Below are 23,535 nucleotides of genomic sequence, written 5' to 3' on the forward strand. Positions count from 1 at the left end.
ATCACTTGACACTATCATCTATGAGCAGAAAGGAGACGAAACCCCCACAGTGATTCATCCATCTCTGCCTCAGTTCTGTTAAGACAAGAAACATGGAAACAAATCCTGGGCACTTTGCTGGGAGGGATGCCTGAGAGCTTCTGTCATGCTGTTAAATGCTCAGCTTTGTATTGTGTTCTCTCTGTGAGAATGACTACAATATGCACATCCTGCCTTTGTTTGCATCAACTGAATGCATGTTTTTGCATGATATGCAGTCACTTCTGGGCAAGTGGGTAGAAATTTTAGGACCGTTGTGATATTGGGTGCAGAAATGCTGCATAGTTTTGCATGCTGTTAAGCTAGAGAAAAAAAATCTCTTCAAAAAAGGGAGAAAAGCTATTAACATCACTGTAGTGGGAAAATCTCTGATATGGAGTAGGTCAGAGATTCATGACGCTTATGACTGAGACTAATGAAAGCATATAGATTTCCTTGAGCTTTGATGACACTGAAAAATATGTTTTACTGTACTTGATTTGACATTTGCACAAAATCTGGAATAGAATACAAAAGAATTCTACAGCTTAAATCTCAAAGAGAAACATCTGTTGCGCAAAGATTAAGGCATAGAAGAATAAACATAGAGAAAACACTGTCCTCTAAGAATGGGAAAATCACAAAGGTAAGATCTTCTTGCTGTCATCCTGCTGTAATTGTCAGTGAAACTTCACTGATAAATCAGTCTGGCAGCTCACTGAAGAAGTTAGTCAGCTCAGTTTTGATGAGTATGTGCCTTTGCCATACACTGACATCATGAAGCTCAGTAATGTGCTCTAGGAAAGGGTAAGAAAATGTGACAGCTGGCACAAAGAAACTGATCTTATCTGTTTTTTCTCAGTCTGATTTATAGATAACAAAGAGATGTGTTAGAATTTGACTGGGAAACTTTTACATAATGTGCATCCCTGCCATAAATAATAAATTTTAGTGAGGGTGAAAGAACATTTCAAATATTAAATGCTGCATGCCAGAACATGTCCTTGATGGTGCTTGTTTCCAACAGACGGATAACAGATAAAACTAATTTGCTGAAGGAGGAATGGTATGCCTGGGTGATGGTCTGTAGCAGATAAGCAGGGTAGTTCGGGAATTTTCAGAGGAACTGTTTTCGTTTCGAACGCTTTCCACTCTCCCAGCAATGGTTGGGTAATGAAAGCAAAGTAACTCGTTTACAGAAAATAAACCAGTCTCGTGACATACAAAGAAACAGATCCTCCCTCTTAAAATTTAAGGAGTGGGGATCACAACATATCAGAAACTGAAAAATGCTACCTTTAATGAATCGGTTAATGCATCACACATAAGGGCCAAATTTGTTGCTGCACTAAGAAGACTCAGATAGATATTTCATGCATCCATATCTTTCAAAATTAAGTCAGAGAAAGCACAAATGTTGTTAGAAGCCATTTAAAATGCAATTGTATTTCTACAGAGACATTTTGCCTGTTCATTCAGGCTGCTTTAACAGACAGCCAGACTTAAAGGTAAAGTGGACGATTTTTCTGGAAATGTTGCAAAGGAACGGCTAAGCAACTTTTTGAATAACTGTGTGTGCTCAAGACCAGCCTATCTGCTCTTCCACTCCTCAGGGGGATCGCATGAAAGCATCTCCAAAATCCACTGTAGTCTTATTTCTTTCTTCTGAGGATTTCCTCTTCTTCTCATAAACTTGTAAGACAGTTTGCTTCTCGCGACTCTCAGCCATTTTCAAAATATAGTGAGAGAGCAGTGGAGCTACAATAAATGGCTAAAACCGAAGCTCACTGGATGCATAAGCACTAGACGTGCACATGCACAGCAAAAGGAAACCAACGAGGAAGATGAATGCACATTGGTGTTAGATGAGCGGGACACAAAGATTGGCATGCGGGACAGCCAATAGATAAGATGATACCCCCGGAACTAGAAGCCGAAAGCCGATCATCCACTATACCTTTATCAGCGCATTCACACCGACTTCGCACTGTGTCCACTCCATCATCGGTTGCAAATTGTGCCGTGGGGCAATTCACAATAGGTGCAATTAAAACATGGTCATGCATCCGTCAACAGCAGAGGCAACTAGACTCGCGAGATCATATTCTTCTAAAAAGGATTTGGGGGCTCATACAAAATGTCGGGGTTTTCCACTTACAAAATTACGTAACTTCTCACAGTCCATGTTGTGAATTAACTCCTGAGACTTGCTCGCTTATGTGACCTCGTGTCACCAGTTTAGACGCAATCTTCACGTTGTGTTGGGATTGTGTGTCTCTTATTTTGAAAAGTACAAGGCAAGGCAACAGTGCTATCAACACCCACATACTGCTGTTCTTCTGCTGTTTATAATAATGGCCACTCATGGCAAGAAGGCTATAAAAGAGAGAAATATTTTAAACACTGTTTTATTTTAGTTCCTAAAGAGAAATCCATATAGTCACAAATTTGTGTTGGAAGAGCTTTATTATAGGAGATTGGAAATCAGCCACAAATATATGATCACTAATAAAACCTATCCTGTTCATGTAACAAAGTTGTGTTAGTGTCATTGTTAGGAAATCCTTTCATTAATTTCCCTCGTCTTACAGGAAGGTTCTGTCCATAGACATTAACCAGTTAGCTAAGATAGCTCAGATACACACTGATACACACATGTATAAGACACAGCCAAATACATACAGACTTTACCTGCAGCAGCCAACACAGTGAGCAATTTTCTGCAAAACCTTCAGGGACAGTCTTGTTCACACTCAGCTTCCGTCTGAGTATTTCAATTTCCTTAAGATCAGCCTTTCCCTGTCTAGTTTCCACAGTCAGCCAGCTCCAGCCTGCCTGCTCTTAAGACTAGCTGTCAGCTGGGGAGATAGGACCATGAAACAGCTCCCTGTGTAGAAAGCATTGTGGGGACGGCCAGCTCTTTCTCAGGGGAAATCACAGAACCTTTAGTCTAACCACACCGGTACTTGGTAGGCCATTTTCCATTTCCTTTAAAACACTGAAAAAGAGGGGGGATAAAGTATAAGACAATGTGGGTCAGGGACAAAAAAAGGTCAGAGGCCTCATGGGAGGGCAAGACGAACACCATCATCTGACCTAATGTCCACCATTAGCAGAATATCAAAGTAGCACATGAGTAAATGGAGTGTACTAAGTGGTGATTAGCAGCAAGGTGGGGCAGTCATGCCACAGCTTCAACACCTGTCCAGACGCACAGGGGATTCTACAAATGTCCCATGTGTCTGTGTTGCTTTTCATTCATTTACTAACCATTATTTGGCTACCTTGATGTGAGGAACAACAAAATCTATCTTTTCTAAACTGAAAAAAAATTATAAATATTTATTATTTTACATTTTACATAAATATTTCTCATTTCAGTTTTTAGTTCAACACTGTTTTTAGTTTTACTTAATTACATTTGATAGAAAAATACAACTCTAAAAATGATAAACAGAGTTCAGTTTTACTATTCTTTGCCCTTTATAGACGAAACTATCTAAATAGTGGATTTGTTTAACACATATGCGTAACCATTTTGAAAACCAAGAAGTCCTGTTGAAACCTATGTCTTACATTCAATCATAGAAATACACATAATTGTGTGGCCTATTTAAGTTTTTATTAAAATAAAAACTTGGTGATACCAATGTTAGCAGATCAAGATTTTTTTTAAATATGTACAACATGTAAAATGTGTATGGTGTACAATATGATGTTTCTCTTGACATTAAGTATGTATAAAAGGAGCAGAGGCAATGCCACGCAATGTTTGTGAAAGACCAGTCACTGCAAAATAGAGTCATGTTTGCTTTGCAATAGGACCCACATGCAGAAAGTCACAAAACTTACAACTTGGTGCAAGGAGAACAGGACATGGAACATGAATGTGAAACAGGTAATAAAAAAAGGAACAAAAGATGTGGCAACAAAATAATCCTTCAGTGAGGTGAGAAGGAAGATGACAAAGAAACCAGATGCGCTAATCGCAGAAAATGAGTAGCAGCTGAGGAAGAGAGAAAAGCAGAGAGCTGAGGGGAGGAGAGTAATTACACATGAGTAGAGCAGAACACAAGGAAATAAACTTTAAACTTAAGTGCAAAGGACTAAACTAATAAGGAACACTCTACATGGAAAAAAAACCCCGAAGGGAGTAAACAATAAAAAACTGGTAAGAACACAAACACAAACGAAAACCAGAACCTAATTCTTAATGATCATAGCAATAGGATTTTGTTGTTTAAAAACAAAGACAATTAATTAGAGTTGACTTTTTAAACAGTTTTTAGCATCTTATACTGCCATTAGAGATATTAGCACTACTAAAACAGTATGCTCCATTAACATCCCATTGAGAATGTAGACGTCCGGATGATTTACAGAGTTTACTGATCTAACAAGTTCCAAGAGAAACTTGTTAGATGCTTGTTTGGTGTCAGGGTTCTCTGTGTTGGCTGCTCTAACTCTACTCCTCAGGTGTGTCTAGTTGGCTGAGGAGGCGTGGTCCACACCTGCAGCTCGTTGCAGGCGGCTTCCTCTGGCTTCTTAAGCAGAGCACTGGCAGATGGAAGACGCCGGAGCCTTAACCAGTCGTGGTACGACGTGGCCTCTGTCCCAACTCTCGGAAACCAGCTTGTGAGTTTTTTTGTTACTCTTCTTTTTTGAGTAATTTTTTGTACCTCTCTGTTGCTCCAGATTTTGGTGCTTGGATGCACTCACCTGTCTTGACGTCCCGTCCGAAGAAACAGACCAGCAGACCTGTCTGCTCAGATTTTGCTCTGGCGCTCCCCTCATACTTCCTGGAAGTTACCCAGCGAGGCCTGAGATCCCCTTTCCCGGGTTCTGTTGGTTCTGTGCTCACTCTGGTCAATCCATCTGTCAACCGCTGCCGATGATGTCGCCTCGGATTCCTCGCCAGCTACATCTGCCGCCCTCAGCCACTAGCCACCTACCTCCATCTGAGTAGTCACATAGAGTTCTTCTGACGCTACTTCTTCCCGGTTAGGTCCGCCCAACCTAATGGTAAGCAGCGCAACTCCTAGCAAGTTTCCTGGCTCTTATTTCAGAAGAACTCACTTGCTCTTTCTTACAGACTCTCCAGCCGTGACGTTCTGACCCAGCCGAGTCACCTGTAGTTCCATCCATAGACCTGCCTGTTTTCCTTTAATAAAAATCTTAAAACTGTGCATTGCCTCCCGTTCGTATCTGCATGTGGGCTCGTCATCTGAAAACCATGACAGAAGAAGGCTCCGGCCACCAGAGTCCAGCGGATACGTTCGGGCGGCAGATAGCCGCACAGCAGGAACAAATGCAGTCGCTAGGTTTTGCTGTCAATTCTACTCAGGAACAGCTTCAGAGATTAGCCGCTCAGGTTAGCCTACTTGTGGACACAGTCACTTCCGCGAAGACGTCACCTGTCACTCAGGATCACGTTACCCCCGCCTTCCGACGCTCCGAGCATGGAGAATCAGGTTTGGACTCCACCACTTGAGGGCGCGTCACCTTGTCCGGAGAAATTCTCCGGTGACGGTGGAAGTTGCGGTGGTTTTCTTTTCCAGTGCAAACTGGTGTTTAACCGTTCTCCCCAGACTTTCGCCTCTGATGAGGTAAGGATATCTTATGTCTTACGTCTACTAACGGGTAGGGCTCTTAGGTGGGCCGAGGCTCGATTCCCTGATTGTCAGTCGTTTGGGATTACTTTTCAGGACTTCATTGCTGAATTTAAGACAATTTTTTCACCTGAGTTGGATTCGGCACAACAGTCTCGTCATCTCCTCACTTTGAAACAGCGCGGTCGACGCGTATCTGATTTTTCCGTGGAGTTTCGTACGTTTGCTGCTGCTGCGGGTTGGCAGCCAAGACCGTTAAAGGCAGCTTTCTTTCAGGCTCTAGACGAGTCGTTAAAGGATGAGTTAGCTCGGGTTGAGGAACCTGAGGATTTTGAGGAGTTTGTAGCACTTGCTATCCGTTTGGATTCCCGATTACGCAGCCGAACCCGTTTTAGATCCAACCTTGCCTTGCAATCATCCACCTCCACCTCTTCTACATTTACCAAGAAGGAACCCCGTTGTTTTACACCTCCTCCTGAACCCATGCAGTTGGGGCAGGTTGGTCTTTCCAATAAGGAACGTCAGCAGCGTGTCTCGGAAAACTTATGTCTTTATTGTGGAGGTGAGGGTCATTACCTCAGAGATTGTCCTGTTCGGCCAAAAGACCGAGTCCGCCGCTCTTAACGGGGGGATCGGTGGACAGGTTGGGATCTATTCCCCGGGAGGCTGTTAAGGCGTCATTTGGTTCTCGTTGTTGTTTACCAGTTACTTTAATATTCGACCAGGAAAGTTTTGATGTTTCAGCTCTAGTAGATTCAGGCTCTGATTTTAATCTCATAGATCAGGCGGTTGTGGACCAGCTTCGAGTACCTGTCGATCTTTTACCCGAGCCACTCCAGGTCTCATCATTAGATGGGCAGAGATTGACTCTTATTACCCATCGCACCCGACCATTGGTAGTGATAGTTTCCGGTAACCATCGGGAACATCTTTCCTTCTTTGTCTTCCCGGTAAAGCGTTCACCTGTGGTTTTTGGAATAGCCTGGTTAAGGGTCCACAATCCGCAGTTTAATTGAGCTGAGTCCCGACTGGAGTCATGGTCACCTCCTTGTCATTCCCGCTGCTTGCAGTCCGCTCGGCCCGTAGCCGTCTCCTCTACTTCCTTGACAGATTGCGGAGACATGATTGACCTCTCTCGCGTTCCAGAGGATTACCACGACTTACAGCAGGTATTTAGTAAAACTCAGGCTTGTTCTTTGCCCCCACATCGCCCATACGACTGTGCGATTGACTTGTTACCTGGGGCCCCTCTACCGGTGAGTCGGCTCTATAACATCTCCAGGTCAGAACGTCAATCGCTTGAGAAATACATCAGTGAGTCTTTGGCTACGGGGTTAATTCGTCCTTCTTCCTCCCCATTAGGGGCTGGTTTCTTTTTTGTGGGCAAGAAGGACGGGACCCTTCGACCCTGTATAGATTATCGAGGGCTTAACCAGATAACCGTCAAGAATAAGTACCCGCTTCCTCTATTATCATCAGCCCTCGAGCCAGTCCAGAATGGCAAGATTTTTACTAAGCTTGATCTGCGCAACGCTTATCATTTGGTTCGGGTGAGACAGGGGGATGAGTGGAAGACGGCTTTTAAGACTCCGTTAGGTCACTTTGAGTACCTAGTCATGCCCTTCGGCTTGTGTAATGCCCCGGCAGTTTTTCAGGCATTGGTAAACGACGTCCTGCGGGATTTTTTGAATGTTTTTGTTTTTGTCTATTTAGATGACATCCTGATTTACTCTCGTGACCTAGAACAACACAAGCAACATGTGCGACTTGTTCTCCAGCGATTACTAGAAAATCGCCTGTTTGTAAAAGCCGAGAAGTGTGAGTTCCACCAGACTTCAGTTTCGTTCCTCGGTCTTGTTTTGGAAGGCGGTCAAGTGAGGTCAGACCCAGAAAAGATAAAAGCAGTAACGGAGTGGCCAGTTCCTGAGTCACGTAAACAGCTTCAACGTTTTCTTGGGTTCGCTAATTTCTATAGGCGTTTTATCAGGAACTACAGCCAGATAGCTTCCCCGTTACATGCTCTTACCTCCACCAAGGTCCCTTTTAGCTGGAGTCCTGAAGCCGATGAGGCATTTAATCGACTTAAGTCCCGTTTTTCCCAGGCTCCCATACTCGTTCACCCTGATCCTGCGAAACAATTCACCCTTGAAATAGACGCTTCAAACACAGGTGTGGGAGCGGTCCTATCCCAACAGTCTGAGATAGATAAAAAGTTACACCCTTGTGCATTCTTCTCCCGTCGCTTGTCCCCTGCCGAGCAGAACTATGATGTAGGCGATCGTGAACTGTTAGCCATTAAGTTAGCCTTGGAGGAGTGGTGGCACTGGCTAGAGGGATCCGAGCAGCCCATCATAATATGGACAGATCACAAGAACCTCTCCTATCTGCAGACAGCCCGTAGACTCAACTCAAGGCAAGCCCGTTGGTCATTATTTTTTTCTCGTTTCAACCTCACCATAACCTACAGACCAGGCTCCAGAAACATTAAACCAGATGCTCTGTCTCGTCAATTTGCCCCATTTGAACAAGAGAAGGAGCCGGAACTTATTCTTCCCCCCACATGCACTGTTGGAGGTCTGCATTGGGATCTGGAGGACAGGATTAACCAGGCCCAACTATTAGATCCGGATCCTGGTACGGGTCCACCGGGACTAAAGTATGTTCCCCAATCTGTTCGTCCGGAGGTTTTACGTTGGTGTCACGATGCTAAGTTTTCCGCCCATCCGGGCATTTATAGAACCCAGTCTCAGGTGTCCCGGCGATTCTGGTGGCCATCGTGGACCAAGGACGTCAGAGACTATGTTTTAGCTTGTCCTGTCTGCGCCCAGAATAAGTCTTCTAACCAGCCACCTTCTGGGTTGTTGAATCCTCTTCCTATCCCCAAACGTCCATGGTCCCACATTGCCATTGATTTCGTTACTGGACTCCCTGTTTCCCAAGGCATGTCAACGATTTTGACTGTTGTTGACCGTTTTTCGAAGTCTTGTCATCTCATTCCCATCCGTAAGCTACCTAACGCCCTCCAGACTGCCCAACTCCTCATTAAACATGTTTTCAAGCTCCATGGTATCCCTGTTGACATTCTCTCTGACCGGGGTCCCCAGTTTATTTCTCAGGTCTGGCGGCACTTTTGCTCCGCTCTGGGTGCCCGTTACACGCTCACCTCCGGATACCATCCTCAAACCAACGGCCAAACAGAACGAATGAATCAACAATTAGAGACCACTCTCCGTTGCCTCACGTCATCTTCACCTACCGACTGGAACAAGTTTTTGCCTTGGGTAGAGTATGCCCTGAACTCTCACATCACCACAGCCACGGGACGTTCACCTTTTGAAGTTGCCTTAGGATATCAACCTCCACTCCTACCCACAGACGAACTCAGGATTCCCTTCACCTCCATCAACGACTATATTGCTCGCTGCCAGAAGATATGGAAAGAGACGGTTACAGCACTCACTCGCACCGCAGAGCGGAGTAAGAGGTTTGCTGACCAGCACCGCAGACCAGCTCCCCATTATCGCCCCGGTCAGAGGGTTTGGTTATCATCCAGAGATGTATTGACTAACCCATCCGCCAAGAAGCTTGCTCCCCGGTTTACTGGTCCCTATGGTTATCAACCCGACCACCGTCCGCTTACGTCTTCCCCCTCACTCTCGTGTTCATCCCACTTTTCATGTATCCCAGATTAAGCCCGTTTTGGACAATGAGGGGGGGGTAGTGTCAGGGTTCTCTGTGTTGGCTGCTCTAACTCTACTCCTCAGGTGTGTCTAGTTGGCTGAGGAGGCGTGGTCCACACCTGCAGCTCGTTGCAGGCGGCTTCCTCTGGCTTCTTAAGCAGAGCACTGGCAGATGGAAGACGCCGGAGCCTTAACCAGTCGTGGTACGACGTGGCCTCTGTCCCAACTCTCGGAAACCAGCTTGTGAGTTTTTTTGTTACTCTTCTTTTTTGAGTAATTTTTTGCACCTCTCTGTTGCTCCAGATTTTGGTGCTTGGATGCACTCACCTGTCTTGACGTCCCGTCCGAAGAAACAGACCAGCAGACCTGTCTGCTCAGATTTTGCTCTGGCGCTCCCCTCATACTTCCTGGAAGTTACCCAGCGAGGCCTGAGATCCCCTTTCCCGGGTTCTGTTGGTTCTGTGCTCACTCTGGTCAATCCATCTGTCAACCGCTGCCGATGATGTCGCCTCGGATTCCTCGCCAGCTACATCTGCCGCCCTCAGCCACTAGCCACCTACCTCCATCTGAGTAGTCACATAGAGTTCTTCTGACGCTACTTCTTCCCGGTTAGGTCCGCCCAACCTAATGGTAAGCAGCGCAACTCCTAGCAAGTTTCCTGGCTCTTATTTCAGAAGAACTCACTTGCTCTTTCTTACAGACTCTCCAGCCGTGACGTTCTGACCCAGCCGAGTCACCTGTAGTTCCGTCCATAGACCTGCCTGTTTTCCTTTAATAAAAATCTTAAAACTGTGCATTGCCTCCCGTTCGTATCTGCATGTGGGCTCGTCATCTGAAAACCATGACATTTGGTGCTTGTGGTTTTTGGAGGTGGGTTTAGAAGGTTATGATTTTTACAACTTAGGACAGAAATTCTTACAGACTGAGGTTTCTAACAACAGCATCTCCTCTAAACATAAGAAAGCAGATGTAAAACAAACAAAACATGACTCCAATAGTAACAACGGATCCAAATTTAGTCATTAAAGAATTTACACAAATGTTCTGTTTAAACTCAATAACTTTTAAATTACTAGTTTAAAGGTAATTTGGTGGAAAAGGTGAGACAAAACATATGCAGTACCTCATGTTTCAGGGTGTTTTTCTCCTTTAATTATATACTGCCATGTCATGTCAATCTGTACTTTAACACAGCCAAGTTTAATTTCCGTTCACACTGTGGGAAAACTACCCACATTAAAAGCCTAATGCTGACTATGTAAATACGCCTCATAAATTTACTGGAAAGCAACAGCTTGTAGGTGTCAGTGCAGAAGACTCACTGTAGCTACATCATAGAATATTATTTACTCTACAGCACAACGGATGTGGGAGGTTCTATAGTAAAAAGGCTCTTTCAAAATGATACACTGAATCATACTAGTCAAAACTCAGAAGTCACAAGAAGCAGAGCCACAGCCAAGAATGAGGCTGGGACCTAGAGAGCACTGCTCCTTCTCATTAGCAGCAAGTGATAGATCAATACAAAATGGTGGGCTGTTTCCACAGATAGAGGGTGGGTGAGGTGGGGGGTTGGGGTTTGGGGGTTTGGGTGGGTGGGTGGGTGGGGGGTTGGATAGAGGAAGAGAAATGAAAGTAAGGGAGAGACTGCATTAAACATTGATGGGGCCCTACGTTACAGATCGATAAAGGAACAGCCTTCTTCGCGCAATTACACGTCAGCAAGCGGTTGCATGATACATCTTGTGTACATGTATTATTATAAATTATAAGCTCTAACCCAAATAATGTTTCTAGAGTTCAGATAGAGAATAACAGATACAACAGATTATCCAACTCCTTAATTTTTATTAAGTTACAATGAATAAGCCTAATTATTAAGAATACCTCAAAATAGCTCCATGTCTGTATATTTCCCTCCTTTGTAACCATGTCTGTATGACTGCATGCTTGCTGGTCGATTTAACATGTGCAGAAGCCTCTCTTCGTAGCCTTCCCGGCACCTTCATCAATACACCAGACGATTCTCGGTGGATTTCCATCCCCATTCCATCTTTTCCATTCATCTATCTTTTAACCTTTTTCCTCTACGTCGTGCTGCCCAAGGTTTCTAGTACATTTTGTAATTCAATGAGACAATCATGTCCAGATGCTGGAGGGTGAACGGGCAGGAAAAGGCATTCTCTTTGTTATTGTAGCAAATGAAAGATCTGAGGCCCTAAGATAACTTCATTTAGGTAAGGCTTATCTCTTGACGTGAATAGAATCAGGATGTTAGGACAGAAAAAAAAAATGACAGAACCCCCCAAAAGGATGACAGGCAGAAAGAAAGAAAGACGAAGATGAAATACCACAGGAGAAATCAGCAGGACTGAAATGAGCACTTAACAATGATGAAACCCCATGGTAGCCTGCTGAGCTTGGAATCTTAATATGGGGCGGCTGACAAACAAACAAGAGAGAAGTGCTGCATCTTTCAAACTAATCAGTGGTCCACTCAAGGGATTTATGAATATAAAAGCAATTCTTTTGACAGACTGGAGTATTTTCGGAACAAAGCATGCAGATATTTCCCCTGAAGATAAACTATATGTGCTATCAGCCACACCTCTATATGAAAGAGTGTGATTTTAAGCCTTGCAACCCGTTGTATCTAAGACTCTTATTTTGAAGTAAGCAAGGAAGCAGTTCTTGAGTTGTCCTGTTGTGTTGACAGACATGACTAAAAAGAGGCTAGCAAACAACAATTCCCAAAATAATAAACCAACCACTTGGAGGATTTATGAATATAAAGCAATGTTTTCAACAGATACTAGATATTATCTGATTATAGTATGAATACATTTCAAGCAGCTTGAAGCACCCAATAGTCAATAAAGGGTTTCTATTAGATTACCTAAAAGGATAATGGTCACTTCCCACATGTTTATAAAGGTTGAGCTAATTTAAAAACGCAGGGTAATAAAGTATCACACTATTACTTGTAAAAGTGAAGTCATCAAATTTCTTTCTATTTATGAAAACACCAGAAATAGCGGCTATTTCTGGTTAATTAGGGCTATATTATATAATATAACCCTAATTAATAATATATTATATAACATTATATTAAGCATAAAAAACACAATATATGCTTATTTTTGGCCAAGTCTATTTCCATATAGACTTATACGATGGTTACAGATTCCTGTTTGTGACCAATAAAAAAGGGAAATCATTGTAAAAATATTGTTAATATCTCATCCTGCCAAGTTCTTGTGAACCCAACATTCTGGAAGGTTTTGCCTCGTGAACTGGATGTGGTACCACTACTAAAAACTATAACCATTTTCATAGCTCAAGACTGCTTGATGGTAACATGAATTAAGAAGAGACAATATCTGATGTCTACCACGTCCAATACAGAGGACAGTCCTCACAAACATGGATGTGAGACGTTTGTACTTTGCACCACATTAAAGCTTTTCCAGTCACATTGAATACTTTTGGTTGCTTTAATAGAATAGACAGAACTTTCAACAGGAGCATGTCAAAACAAATGTGTTATTTCAGTGTCTCCCTAAAGACACACATGACAATGTGTCTGATTTGAAAATTGGACAAAAAAAATAATCTGCCATCCTCTGAGACATTAGCTCAAAGTGATGTCGCATGAGTCCTGCTTTGCCGAGACACAGAAAGGATTTAAATGAGCTGCTTGCAAATCACAGATCGCACAAACAGATGCATTAACGGAGTTCAGGGTTTGCCGTTGGCTGAGTGACAATAACATTTCCGGCACAAAAGTAGATGTGGTCAGTGTGAGACATAAAAGGAAGTCATGGGAAGATAGGCAGGAGTAAAGCTAGACAAAAAAATTAGATCACCGGCAGATGTCAGAGAGATTGCCGTGGAAGGACAAATAATGTACATACGGTATCAGCAGAACCTGATGAAATTATCCTATAATCACAGCAAGGTGACATTCTCTTTTGGCCTCACACATCTGGGCCTCCACACCGCATGCAATTTAAGTTTCAACCTTGCAGCCAGAAGCTTGTTTCCTTGATTATCAGTTTGAAATTGACTTGTCGTAGAATGGAAGGAGAAGGTACAAGATTTATCCCAGTAAAATTTCATAAATATAAAGTTTGTGGTCAATTAGATTTCAGAGTACTAGCATCTAACCAAGACATCACTTCTGTACTCTAATGACTTTGCCTACATCCCTCTATCTTTTACCATCTTTTCTTGGTGTTCCTGATACTTCGTTTGCGCCTCTTCTCATGCCTCGGTCAGAGGAGAGAGGTTAGGAACATTATTTGCATTCATTAACATTACATTAGCAGACAGAGTGATCTTTGGAAACCAGGCTGCAGGAGAGTGTCATCTTTAATTCATCATAACCCCACCGCCCACTCACTCACCCCGCTTTCTCTTTACCTTCTTTCTCTTCCTTCGTTCTCATCAATCCATCTTCCCTCTGCAACACTCTTTTTTTCCCCCTCATCCCAGGGCATCCCTTCTTCAGTCTTCATTTATCATTAACTTTCATCTCCTGCTCTTTATTCATTGTGGCTTTGCCTTCTCTTTTATGATTATTTTTGATGTTGTGTCTTGTTAATGACAGGATATGAGTGGTGTTTCTTTTTTCACTCTAATTAAGTACTTGTAAATAGAAATGATCCAATCACGCCTTTCCTATCTGATACAAATTTTTGGTTGTCTTTAAAGTTTGATCTGCTGATTCTGATTTCTGTTTCTAAGGAACAAAGCACAAACGAGGAAAAAAAATGATTTCCCCTTCTTTGTTATGGGTAGTGGTTTTGAATCCAACAGAAAAATCATAAAATGACCCCCATTTATGTATTAAAGTATTTATTCCTAACTTTGATCCAATTTTTTTTATTAAACTGAAAAAGTACAACAAATTTACTTGCTGCTGGTTGAGACAATTATAGACCAAAAATGGTGATTCTAAGTTTTTATGAGGGGAAAATAAACGATCTTTTTCAGAATTAGACCTGCTAATCAGAGCTTACCCATGGAAAATTGTCAACAATGATCTCTACTTGCGAGAATACATTGATCTTAAGTAAAGACCAAAAACAGGAACTATAATTGTGCTTAATTTCCTGACTTGATTATTAAGTGATGCCAAAAGAAGATTTGTGGCTGTTTGATAGTTGTTTCCTTTCAATAAGCAAAAAGATAGAACTGCACTAAAGATTTCCTCTGTAAAACTAAACCATTGAACCATTGAATTTATCTGAACTTTTCCGTGATTTATCCTACTCCTCTATTTACACATAAGTAGGTACTTTTAATCAGTACCTACTTATGTAGGTACTGATTAAAAGTACCTACTTATATTAATCAGTGGAGCACTGACTCCAATAAATAGCACATGAATTATGTATACAAATTTATTTAAAAAATATATATATATCCAGGAAAGTTGCATAAGGTGAAGCTAATGAATATGTTCTGAATGTAAAACTTTTTATGAAAAATAATGAGCTATTAAAAACAAAAGATCTCTCATTTCTCAAAATTTCTGACAGCCAAAAACTGATCTATAAGAATCAAGAATCGTTATTGTCATAATGTAAACATAATGAAATTCTGGCGAGGCACCAGCTCAGAATTCACACTTAACACACAGACACAAATAAAAGGCATGATTTTCAAATTGAATGCACCGACAATACTTCATGAGAAGCTAAAAGTGTGTAAGTAAGAAGCTTAATAAGTAAGCAGCACTATCCTCAAACAATCATCACAAGACTCATTACCGCTCTTATTACCTTAGCCCGTCTGTCTGCTTAAAAGAAAATTTAGCAATTTGCTGTTCCATAACAAGGTAATTACAACTCTTATCAGGCTTTTCACTCACAAAACAGGTAAGGCAGACTTGTCCCCGACAGTTCACAGACAGTTGAACCAGATTTTTGGCTGACTTCCCAATTTCTCAAACACACCCACTCTTTGTCACTTATTTTATTGCACCTCCTGGTTTCTATTTGTTTCCTGTTTTGTCTTTTGTTTTTGCTTTTCTTCTTCTGCGCACTATCTGAAACATAGCTCTCTTTATATTCTGAGTGTTTGGCGCCATCCTCTAACTGGGAGTGGGAGGTGTCTATCGGCAAGAATAGCCAGTCTGCTTACAAAAACCCGGCCTCCACATGGACATCCGCAGAGGCCCCCTAAGGGACTATAACGGGTGGTTACAGATTATGAAATTTACATCACACAGCTTTTCAGTTATGCACAGAGTAGAGCGGACTTGGCGCTATGAATAAGGTATTCAACTGTAAGAGCTAAGCCATTAAGATTTTAGTAGCGATGAGCAGATAAGAGTTTTGTAACCAATTTCCAAACACTTTTTATTTTAAAAACAAATATTCCGATTGCAGTGGGTAGCACTGTTGCCTTGCAGCAAGAAGGTCCTGGGTTCGAGACCTACCCTGGGTCTTTCTGCATGGAGTTTGCATGTTCTCCCTGTGCATTTGTGGGTTCTTTCCGGGTACTCCCGCTTCCTCCCACACTCCAAAAACATGACTGGTAGTTAATTGGCCTCTCTAAATTCTCCTTAGGTGTGAGTGTGTGTGAAAATGGTTGTTTGTCCTGTTTGTCTCTGTGTTGCCCTGGCGACCTGTCCAGGGTGTACCCCGCCAGCACCCCTCGTGACCCCAGCAGGGATAAGCGCGTTAGAAAATGGCTGGATAGATATTCTGATTTTGTCCACACAGTGTAAGATACGATACAAGACCAGGTTTCAAATAATTTTGTCTAGCCCTCTTGTTTGGGCATTATAGGAGTGGAGACAATGTTCCACTGTGTATGATAGAACAGTTGCTATGAAACAGCATTAAATAATTCTGAAACAAGACAGAAAAAATTACGGAGTTAAAGTTTAATATGTTCAATGATGTTTAATTAAGAATTGCCATAGTTAGTGTGGCTAGCATAAAAAACAAAGATTTCCAAACAGCTGTAAACATTTCCAAATCCAACACAATCTTTAATAGACAAAGGAAAAAAACGAAAAGGTTAGATGAGAACAGTAGTTCTCAAACTTTTGCGTTGTGCCCGCCTTTAAAGAAGAACAAATCTTCTGCCCCCCATCCCAACATAAGTTCACTGAATCTCTCAATGCAGTAAGCTGTTGATCTGAGAATTACCCAGAATCCCTTTCACATTTTTCAGTCAAAGATATCTTATAATTATAATGGTTTCTAACAACTGACATTTTTCATCATTGCCACTTTTTATAAGCAATATATTAATAACTGCATAAAAACATTTTAGTCTGACACCTATCTGCAGTAAAAAGGATGAAATTGAAATATTCACTGCCTGCAGACACGCCCTTTTCTCTCTCTGGATAGATGGAACATGTAATTTTTTGCTAACAATGAACCTCCTAATCAATAAAATACAGAGACTTAAAATAGACTACCTTAAAATATGGTGAAAATAACATCAAGTCACTAATATCAAAGACAAAATACAGGAACATTAAGTTTTATATTTTTCATAGCTTATCAATATTATTTGTCCAAAGAGATTCATAGTTACATAACATCAGTGCAGCAAAGTAGTTGCTACACTGGTTCTCCGAGAATCCCTTGCTACTCATACTTTTTACTGCAGGTGCAGACCAATAGTAGATAGTGCTGCTGTCCCTTTAGCAAAATGTATCTATGATATATCCCCACGGACCTTTGTAACTGTGCTACACCTCCGCTGTATTTTCTGAGCAAAAAAAAGGCAAGGCTATTCTCATGCTACCTCCCTGCCATGTCTAAAGGGGGCGTGGCCCACAGTTTGAGAACCACTGGATTAGAGCAACATTTCAGCACCCCCTTCAACCTTAGTATTAACTGCTAAAACACTCTCTTTTTTCCTTTGTCTTCATGCATGAAAACTGCAGACATGTCTTAACATGCAAGGGAAAAAAAGTTTATTTTATATAGCAACATGTTTTTCTGGGCTTCCTCTGACTTTATATTTAAACGCATCACAGATATTGAAAACAGTGACCTCTGACAGTAACAACCGCCACACTAGAGGTTTTAATGTGAACTGGTAGCAGTTTGGTATAATCCATAAACTGATTTGAAAAAGATTCGGTTTTTCAAAGTAGTGAGAGCTGGTCAAGTTAAAAAATTGGGCAATTACAGTCACCAGACAATTTCTCAGACCATCTCTACTTTCAGGTATAGAAATTTCTGCGAATATGCTCTTGTGCTTTGGAAAATGACAATTGAAAATATGTATTTGGATCAAACTCTCTGTGTTGGAAAAAGAAAGTTAAATGAACATGTAATTCACCCTTTTCCCCTTGGGAGAATGGATTTAAACAAAACTTTAGTTCACCAGTTCATATGAAAAGTAGACTCAATGAGTAGTCCATAAAGCTTCTCACTACAGGACGGTGAGACTGCCAATTTTAGCAATAAAAGTAGCAATAAAAATAAAAATGGGCTAACGTTTTATCCAGAGACGGTAAATGCATATTTGTTTTTGAAGCAGAAAGTGAAGTGCTGAGTGAGTAAAATTATGTGAATCCACCTAGCTATGCTGTCCTTCAGACTAATTAAGAGTGAATGGCCATTAACAAGGTCTTGCATGTGTAGTAATATGCAAATGCAATAAATAAAGGTAATCTCAAAACACTCAGTAAGCATATTAATGTCTTTGGAGCCTGCATGGCTGCACTTTAGAGCAACACAGAGTTAGAAGATAAATTCAGAAGAGTCCGCCCTTTACTGTCACGCAGCTGAACCAAGATAACCATCGTGTAATATGCGGGTCCAATATGGAAGACAGACCGAAATTAAAAGATAAAGAAAACGAGACAGAGGGTTGCAAGACACGAATGTGATAGAATGAGAGGAAGAAAGAGGCTGAGTGTAGTTAAAATAAAGATAGGGAATCAGAGACAGTGTTATGGGGATAGCATCATGCAGAAGCTTCAAGTGTTATCTTATCCTAGTGGATCTAACCTAAGGGAAACAAATGAACTCACTCAATTTATCAGAAATCCCCCAGTTCTTCTCCTGGCACTTGCATTTATAAGACTGTCCTGTTATTTGGTGGTAGCTGTAATATTATTTTACATTGAGCACAACAGTGTGGGAGTAGTTGTTAACACTGTAAGACATCCCTGAGTCTCAATCTTAGCAAGGACCTCTCAATATAGAACTTTATTCTTGTGAATATATTCTTGTCTCTGGGTACTCAATTTGCATCCCACCCTCCAAAAGCACACATTGTAGTTTAATTGGCCACTCTAAAATTGCTTTTAGCTGTGGAGGTGTAACTGTCTTTGTCTTGGCCTGTCAGTTTTTGGCAACCTTTTCAAGGGGTTTACTTTCACGTACTGACTCCTCCAAGGGGCAAGCATTAGATAATGAAGGCACAACCATCTCCTTAACACTGACCTCCTAAGACCAGATGTAAGGAAACTGACAGCTGACAGAAAGTTATCCAAACATGTACCACTGGAACATGTATTTTTGTTCAGAAAACCCATGACAGAACAGTTTGGCTTTAGCAAACATCACTCCCACTTGTACCCTGTCCAAACCAGGCCCAGAACATCTGATAATGTTTTATCAGAGAAAAAACTGACAACTCCATAGGACTTAAACAGCAATTCTTAAAGTCTGCACTTTAATCCCCAAAAGAGTAGCTTAATACTTTTCTTCAGTATTTCCTGAAGTTTCTCACCAAGAACTGGGCAACATATGAGCCAAAAAAAAAATAAATAAGGCTGTATTCAGGGGAGAGAGGCAGAAACCAGGTAGCTATATCCAATCTCATTAAATGCTGTTGTTAACCGTGTTTGGATGCACCAGAAAATTGAGCTGTGCCTTCTGAGTAATCCCCCTCTTTTAGCTTCAAGAAAAACAGACAGGAGTGCACAGTAAAGACTTAGCGAGAACTCGAACCTTGAGGCTTTATCACCATGCATCCCCTCCATCTCATTTGTGACTGTAAAAGAACGACCTTCAGCCACCTTGAACCCGTTGGAGCAGAATTTCAATAAAAGTCAAATTATCGCCCAGACCCACGGGGCTTGGGTAAAGCACTAAGCCTGAATTGACTGCAGATATAAGACAATTTAACAGTCATATGGAGGTGTAAGTGACTCAATCACATGCCATGCTTCTGTTTCTCCCCAAGAGGGTTTTCTTAGCGGTATGAGGCAGTTACTGTACCCTGTTGGGAGAAAAGACCACCGGGACGGATCACTGATTGTTTTTCGACTGTGTTGTGTGTGTGGGTGTGTGTGTGTGTGCGGGCGCACGTGCACATCGGCTCGCGATTGCAAAAGTGCTACTCAATTTGGCAAGGTTTTCCCTATTCCCAAGTTGTGTAGTCTCTTCAACAGTGGGAGTGCTGGCTAAATCCGTAAGAATGAGAGAAGATGCACAGTGAGCTCAGTCCATCTTAATGGCTGATGACGTTCCCTTTGGGGATCTTATTATTGCACCTCTACCATACACTTCCGAGAAGAAGACACACACACACACACACATGACGTGCTGTCCAAACAGCCACAGCCCTGGAAATGGTCACCACAAACATTTCCAGGTTGAAACCACCTCTCTTTCCTTTGGTATTTATTAAGATAAAAACAGAACCTCCTCCAATGCCTCCAAGCAAACAATGCTTTTTATTAAAAGCAATCTACTTTCTCACCGCTTATGCTCACATCCCTGTGGAAGTCTATATATTTTGGGTGATCTGCTTTTGTTTTTCCTCCAGGGCTTTGCCGGAGCCTGTCAGGGAACACGAGATGGAAAACAGTCCGCAGGCTACAAGAAAAAAACTTTGGGCAGGGGATCCTAACCATTCGGGAATGGTCGAACAGTGTGATGCTATTCTCTGAAAGAATCTATAAAACTAGGGAGGAAGAGAATGAGGGAGGAAAAGACGGGTACTTTTTGCTTTAGGGAGTACAAGTGGGAGACCTTTTTGGAAATCTCTCATTCCACAGGAGATAACAAAAAATTTCCTTTGGCCACTTGTCTTTCTAGTTAAGGATGAGTGAGAGAGAAAATAAAGATGTTTATACTTTCAGCAAAAAAAATTACATTTAATTAATTTAGTTTTAATTTATCTATTTCTGATCATTTTCATGTTCACCTCCGACATAGTTTTATAATTGTGAGATAGTTTTATAATTTTTAAACTGAGATTCTTTTACTAGGTTAAGCTAAGAGCTTATTTGAGACGGGCTAAGATCAAAGTGAGCCTCAACTATCTTAAATTCAAATCTGATCAAAAAAAAAAATAATCACATGGGGTTGATGCCAAGACTTTATCAGTAACCTTTACACAGTTTTTACTAGAGGGGTCACAGTACACAAAAATCACAGTTTGATAGGTACTTTAAAAAAGGTTTTAAAATCATGGTCGGGTACACTTATAAGTTTACTATTATCAAGAGAAACTAATAAAAAGTGACCAATATAGAACTCACTGGACATTTGATTTGTTTGTTTAAGGATAAGTGGGTGTAGACAGTGACTGGATGGATGGATGGATGGATGGATGGATGGATGGATGGATGGATGGATGGATGGATGGATCTTTTACAGTTGCGCTATAGAACACTGCATTGTGCACTTGGTTGATTGATTGATTGATTGATTAATTGATTGATTGATTGATTGATTGATTAATAATGGGAAATTAAAGTTGAAGGCAAAACATCATTAATGATCTTCCTGTGTGAAGACTGTACTGAGGAACACAAATGTTAAAAATCCCCAATCAGAAAAAAAAATATGAGATAACAGTCTTAGTGATGCTATTTAGTGATTTTACACTTCTGTCCTTTTCTATTTGGTAGTTACGCTGAATGGAAATGGTTTAAATATCCCATTCTCAAAAATGTGTTTTATATATGAAATCATTAGTTTCACAACACCTCCTACCTCCATTTCCAGTGTAAATAATCATTGGATTCTGTGAAAATAAATGTCCACTGGATATGTAACAATGACTTAAAGGTTCAGAAAATAGCTCTGGCTCAAACAGCTTTGATGTTTTAAGAATTGGAGTTTTTTAAAAATATTAAATATCCCATTCATTTTGACCCATTTCCATCTATACTTTAGGATCACCCACTGGCGTCAAATAATCTAGATGTATGGATTTGTTTTGAAGACCCTTAGTTAACCAGAAAATTTAAGTCTTTCATATTTATTTGTTGTAAGATGACTCTCACTGCTATAAGCCATAACTCAGCAAAACACTTGGCTCATCTGAAAGGGCAAATGTCATTTTCATACACACAAAGTTCGATCGGTTTTGGCACAGGGAGACTGTGTGTAATTTTGCTCGTGTTGCACAAACACACACACACACACACAAATGCACATGTTAAATTTGATCTCATATCATCTGGCATCCAGAATGCCTTGGTGCTTGAGCTTTGGCCCACAACAGAGCGGAAATGTCACAGCTGTCCAGTTGCACAATTGGCGAATGCAAACATCAGCCATGATGGCTCTTTGAGCTCCTGCTGTGTTGTTACTAACTGTCATCTTTTACACAACATCCATTAACACCTCAAATATTTCTTTTTTCATCCTAAATCCTGTCATTTTGGATCCCTCAATCTGTCTGCTGATTGCTACTGTAATGGAGAGAGCATGAGATGATCAAAGGGTGAGCCTCTTGATGCAGTAAGACAGCCTGTGGTTACGCTCTCAGTTGAAGTTCTTCCTTTCAGAAGAAAGAAAAGAGCTTCCAGACAACTCTTTACTCCACATCGGCCAGATGAAGCTATTTGCTGTTAAGATGTGAGCTGTGCTCCAGGAGTCAAAGTGTGACGCTTGCTACAACAGTTGCAGCTTAAGAACTGAAGCGCCTTGTTAAAAATGCAGTGCCAAGAAACCCATTTAAAAACTGTTCTCTTTTTTTTCACACGTACAAAGCAGCGGAAGAAAACACTTGCATACTGCTCACTTTGCACATTCAGAAACAGACATTGTCTCTTTCTTCACACAACTGTAAATGCTGCTCCAGCCTAATGCATTATTTGTCCAGTCTTGTTTCACTGGATTAGAAAGTGTGAGGGTCTGTTCTGAAGAGGTGTGGTTGTGCCATTTTTTTAAAGAAAAACACACAATTCTTTCAGGGTCACTTTGGTGGTAGTAGACATGAGCTGTTATTAGGTTTTTACATTACGATAATCTTGGGTGAAATGCCATTTTTACAGTATTATGGTATTTTCACAGGAAACTAAAACAAAAAATGTAACAAGATCTAATTTGTATTAAAACAGCAAAGTTATTCTCATTGCTGCCACAATTATATAACATATTGACTATTGTGCTTAAAAGTGCTATATATGATATTAACTTATTTATATTTTGATTTAAATACATAAACAAATTTACAATATACGCCCACTAAATTTGGTACAGGGTTTTAGCTGCTTTTTGCACGGAACATTGCTGTTTAGAGCCATGTGAATTTTATTTGTACAGCCTAAAGTAATACTATGAGTTTTATGGGAAATTAAACAAACAGAATTGAAATAAACGCTGTAAAGACAGGAAATAGAATCCTTCAATGTAAACTTTATTTAAATTCATAGTATAACACAACTTTAGTAGTTTTATATTAACATAATGATCTTCCCCTTCCTCACTTCTTCTTGAGTCTAGTCTGTAGCCTGCTGCTTATTATACATTGCTTACCAATTATAGCATTAAAACATTGTTACTTTAAAAAAGGTGATTTGTGCTAATCATTTGGTTTACTAGTTGTTGTAGCTGTTTTTTCAAAAACAGCTAAAGTTGCCTTTCTTAAGATGTTATGTTGCTGGTGGTTTGTATTCATTTGTAGCTTGACAAGTAGAACGGCAGAAAGAGATGGGGAACACGTGCAATAGATGGCAAATCAAGCCCAGGATAACTGTATATATTGTGGCTAATCTGAATTCAGGCACACCTGAATTTCTCTTGTAAGCAGAAAGTTTGCATAGTTACAGCTGCAGAAGGGGTAATAATTCATTTTAATGTGTTCTATCTGTACTTTAATATTTTTGGAGTTCCTTGATGAGAATACCAGGGACACTTTACAAGATGGAATTCCAACAGGGAAAGTCAAAGGTCATCAATCAGCCCTAATTATTTATTAGCACTTATTTTCATCTGTATCTCTTTAAACCAATGGTAGACAAGGTGCTGTGATTTATCTATTTGAGAACATATTTCTTT

General features: G+C 40.9%; 1 protein-coding gene across 2 annotated transcripts in view; it reads right to left on the bottom strand.

The window, feature by feature from the left end:
• The window catches only part of LOC105935923 (ephrin type-B receptor 1-B), a 243,498-nt gene that overhangs the window by 163,288 nt on the left and 56,675 nt on the right, over positions 1 to 23,535 (bottom strand). The gene's annotated exons all lie outside the window — the stretch shown is intronic.

The sequence above is a fragment of the Fundulus heteroclitus genome, chromosome 6, assembly GCF_011125445.2.
Source record: "Fundulus heteroclitus isolate FHET01 chromosome 6, MU-UCD_Fhet_4.1, whole genome shotgun sequence".
In the NCBI taxonomy this organism is placed as follows: domain Eukaryota; kingdom Metazoa; phylum Chordata; class Actinopteri; order Cyprinodontiformes; family Fundulidae; genus Fundulus; species Fundulus heteroclitus.